This window comes from Musca autumnalis, unplaced genomic scaffold (assembly GCF_047663935.1).
Source record: "Musca autumnalis isolate F117 unplaced genomic scaffold, ASM4766393v1 scaffold_5, whole genome shotgun sequence".
NCBI classification, from domain to species: Eukaryota; Metazoa; Arthropoda; class Insecta; order Diptera; family Muscidae; genus Musca; species Musca autumnalis.
This window is the reverse complement of record NW_027412088.1, coordinates 61,973,593-61,978,029: the sequence shown is the minus strand read 5'-3', so window position 1 is coordinate 61,978,029 and position 4,437 is coordinate 61,973,593. Positions and strand designations below refer to the sequence as shown.

The window sequence follows — 4,437 nt, the reverse complement described above, 5'->3', positions numbered from 1 at the left end:
GTGGGTTTCTTCGAAAAAAAAATCAAGAGAAAGTTTTTTATTGGGCTTTTTTTGGCCTGGGTGTCACCTCTTATGGCTCTCGAAGAACTGTTGGCTTATATCCATTTAAAAATCTTGTCATGAATTGCTTATAATTTTTACTGCTTCTAGTCCTTATGATTTGTATTGCCCCTTCATTTTCACATATTTTGTGACGGATAAAAGTTCCATCCAGAATATTTTCGTGCCAAAAACGGACAAAACCGACAAATAGTCGAAGAACTCTAAACTGTTGACTTATATCCATTTTAAAACCTGGTCATGAATTGCTTATAATTTGTACTGCCTGTAGTCCTTATGATTTGTATTGTCCCTTCATGTTCACATATTTTCTGACGGATAAAAGTTCCTTTCAGAATATTCCCATACAAAAAAACTGGCAAAACCGACAAATACCTTCTAACTTGTATTTTGTTGCTATTTTCCAATGTAAGATTCAACAGAAACTAAGTAGAATTGAATTTTACTTCTTATTTTTATTTTATAGTTGAGTATAATATTCGAAAAATCAACAGATTAGCCTATATGGGCCAAAAATACAGAAAAAGTTAAAAATTTGTGCATATTTTATTAAATTTAGCGGGATAGGAATTTACCCTCGGAGTCGGAGCCGGAGTCGTGAAAAAAATTGATCTGGAGTCGGAGTCGAGCCAAAAATACCTCGACTCCGAAACACTGGTTTACTGCACCAAACACGCTATATAGTTAGAACTATTATTACCACTGCAGCAGTAATCGCTAGTGCTGATAACCGTTTTGTCGCAATTGCAATCAGCAACAATTACTGACCACCGCAAGTTTACATTCCCACAGTCGAAGAACACAAAAATATACTATCAGCACCAACAATTTTTTTAGAGTAGCGCCAATGCAGATATATAAATGCATTTAAAAGATGGACTTGAACTTCAGTCTTAATTACATATCAAAAGCGTAAAGTGACTTACAACTCAGCGGTATTCAGTTTTTATTACACATTTCAAAGTCTGCTGTACAAGTAAAAACAACTAAAAAGTGCCTTAAGTTAAAAGAAGATTTACTTTTGGTTTTCTTCATCACAGGTAAGGGGATAAGTCCCAAGTCCATAAGTCCCAGTTTCTGGATTTTGTTTAACGGCTACATATCGTTTAAACTTTTGTATTATTTTCGACAGATTCCTTCAACTCCTACTCCGATTTGGACCATAGGAGACAACGAAAAAACGTAAAAAACTTAACAATAATATTGGAATTTCATCAAACGTTCATCGGTGGCATTGCTTGTATATGATTAAAGGTTAACACCAGCTATCCCCAATATGACTTCCCCAAGTACCACCCCCGACATAATGAAATACCCAGTTGCCCGCAAAGATGATACCATTGTGGAGATGCATCATGGCATAGAAATCAAAGATCCCTATCGTTGGCTTGAGACGCCCGACTCCGAAGAAACGCAGAAATTTATTGAAGAACAGAATAAACTCAGCCAAACCTTTCTGGAACACTGTGAACACCGTGAAAAAATCAAAGAAAAACTTACCAAACTAACGAACCGAGAAACGTATACATCTCCCATGAAACATGGCAACTATTATTATTTTCAGATGAATACTGGTCTGCAGAATCATAAGGCTATGTACCAACTGGATAGCTTAGAAGGAGAACCACATTTATTTTTCGATCCCAATACCCTGTCTAGCGATGGAACCATTGCATTGCATGACACATCCTTCTCCCCCGATGGCAAATTCATGGCTTATTCACTGAGTGCCAATGGTTCGGATTGGGTAAAGATTTATGTACGTGATGTAGAGGCGAATAAAGATTTGGATGAAATATTAAATAATGTTAACTATACCACCATGTCATGGACCAAGGATAATAAAGGTTTTTTCTATTCATGCTATCCCCATCGAGAGGGCTCCACAGATGGTTCTAAAACTGAATCCAATGAAAATGAGAAATTGTATTACCATTATGTTGGACAACCTCAGGGCAAGGATATACTTGTTGCTGAATTCCCCGAAGAGCCTTCTTGGCATTTTACAACCGAAGTCTCCGATGGCGGTAAATACTTGATTGTGCGCGCGTATAAAGATATGGATTTTAGTACTATATACATTGCTGATTTGGAGGCCCAGACTGAGATAAAGTCCAAATTGAAATTGAAGAAAATTATTGACAAATCCGAAGCCCATTATATATTCATAACAAACAACGGTTCCAAGGCGTATTTCCACACGAACAAAAATGCCACCAATTATTGTGTGTTAATAATAGATTTCGAAAATCCCGCAGAAAAGAATTGGCAGGTCCTGGTACCAGAACATCCAACTGATGTTTTGGATGATGTATATTGTGTGGACAATAATAAACTGGTACTTCACTACCTTCACGATGTCAAAAGTGTATTGCAAATAAATTCCCTTGAAACTGGTAAATTGTTGCATAGATTCGATTTGGATATTTGTAGTATACTTAATATAATGGCCAAAAAGAACGAATCCGAATTGTTTTACCAATTTTCTTCGTTTCTTGTTCCCGGAATAATATATCATTATGACTTTAAGTGGAATAATTTTACACCAAAAATTTGGCGGGAAACTAAGCCTAATATTGAAGGATACTCCCCGTCCAATTACCAAGTGGAACAGATATTTTATGAAAGTAAAGACTCCACTAAGATTCCCATGTTTATTGTCTATAAAAAACCACACGCAGGACAGAGAACACCATGTCCTTGTTGGTTATATGGATATGGAGGCTTTAACCTCAAAACAACTCCTCAATTTCCAAATCTACATTATATATTTATTAACAGCTTTGATGGTGTCCTTGCATTTCCCAGCTTGCGTGGTGGTGGAGAATTTGGTGAAAAGTGGCACAACGCTGGCCGTCTGTTGAACAAACAAAATGTTTTCAATGATTTCCAGGCTGCTGCTGAATACCTAGTGGCCAACAACTATACCACCAAGGATCGTTTGGTAATAAATGGTGGCTCAAATGGAGGCCTTTTGGTTGGTGCCTGCATCAATCAACGTCCTGATCTCTTTGGTGCCGCCGTTGCCGAAATGGGTGTTATGGATATGTTACGTTATCATAAATTTACCGGTGGTCATCAATGGAATTCGGAATATGGAAATCCCGATGATAAGCAACATTTCGAAAATCTCTTGAAATATTCCCCGCTGCATAATGTCCATACGCCAAACTCATCGGCGGAAGAATATCCCACAACTTTGATAATAACTGCTGACCATGATGATCGTGTAAGTCCTCTGCATTCGTTGAAATTTACTGCTGCTCTTCATGAGGCTGTTCGCAATTCGGTGTACCAGAAAAATCCAATACTCTTACGTGTCTATACGAATACTGGTCATGCCGATGGTAAACCAATTCATAAATTGATTGAAGATTATACTGACATATTGTGCTTTTTCCTACGTAGCCTTAAAATAGATAAGGTTGATTTTTAAAACAAATTGAAAGAAGCTGTTTTTGGAAGTGTAAATTTCGTATCCTAAACCTAAATGTAAATGTGAATATATAATATTGAATAAAATATTGAATATTAAAAACATAAAAAACAGCCTAATATTCTTATATATCCACTTTCATGGTCCTGAAAATATTTTTACAATATTTTCACAATTATGGCTCTGAGAGTCACTCAAAAATTTTATTAATAATATCCACGATTATGGCCTTGACAGGGCCTCAAAAATATTCTTATAAATATCCGCAATTATGACCCAGATAGTCCATAAAAATATTTTTATAAATATCCATGATTATGACCTTCACATTCCCTCCAAACTATTCCAATTATAGCTCTGAAAGTCTTTTACAAAATTTCTTATAAATATCCACGATTATAGCCCTGATAGGCCCTTAAAAATATTCTTATAAACATCTACGACAGTTCCTCAAAAATATTCATATAAATATTCAGGATTATAGCTCTGAGAGTCCCTTATAAAATTTCTTATAAATATCCAGGTTTATAGCCCTGACAGTCCCTCAAGAATGTTGTTATAAATATACACGATTATAGCCCTGACAATCCCTCATATACATTTGTAAAAATATTCTCATAAATATCCGCTTTTATGGCCCGGACAGTCCTTCAAAAATATTCTTATTAATATCCATTACCCTGCAAAAGGCTATAATATTGTTACGAATGTAACTGATAGGTTTAAGTTAGCTTAGTTTAATTTCCGTTAATTTAAAAATTTGAATTGTAACGTAAAGTTTTATTACGCAGTTACTTTATTTAAGCAACAACAATTATCATGTAGAATTATCTTCATTATTCTAGATGTTCTTTACCTTTCATTAATGTGCTTTTGTTTTGTTTTGCCACAATCATGTAATTATTGTTTAGTTTGTTACTTCTTTATTGCACTTGTTTGTT

The 4,437-nt window shown here is 35.3% G+C and overlaps 1 pseudogene; it reads left to right on the top strand.

The window, feature by feature from the left end:
• Positions 1 to 936: 936 nt before the first annotated feature.
• Positions 937 to 3,607, top strand: LOC141387751 (prolyl endopeptidase pseudogene; annotated as a pseudogene).
• The last annotated feature ends 830 nt before the right edge of the window (positions 3,608 to 4,437 follow it).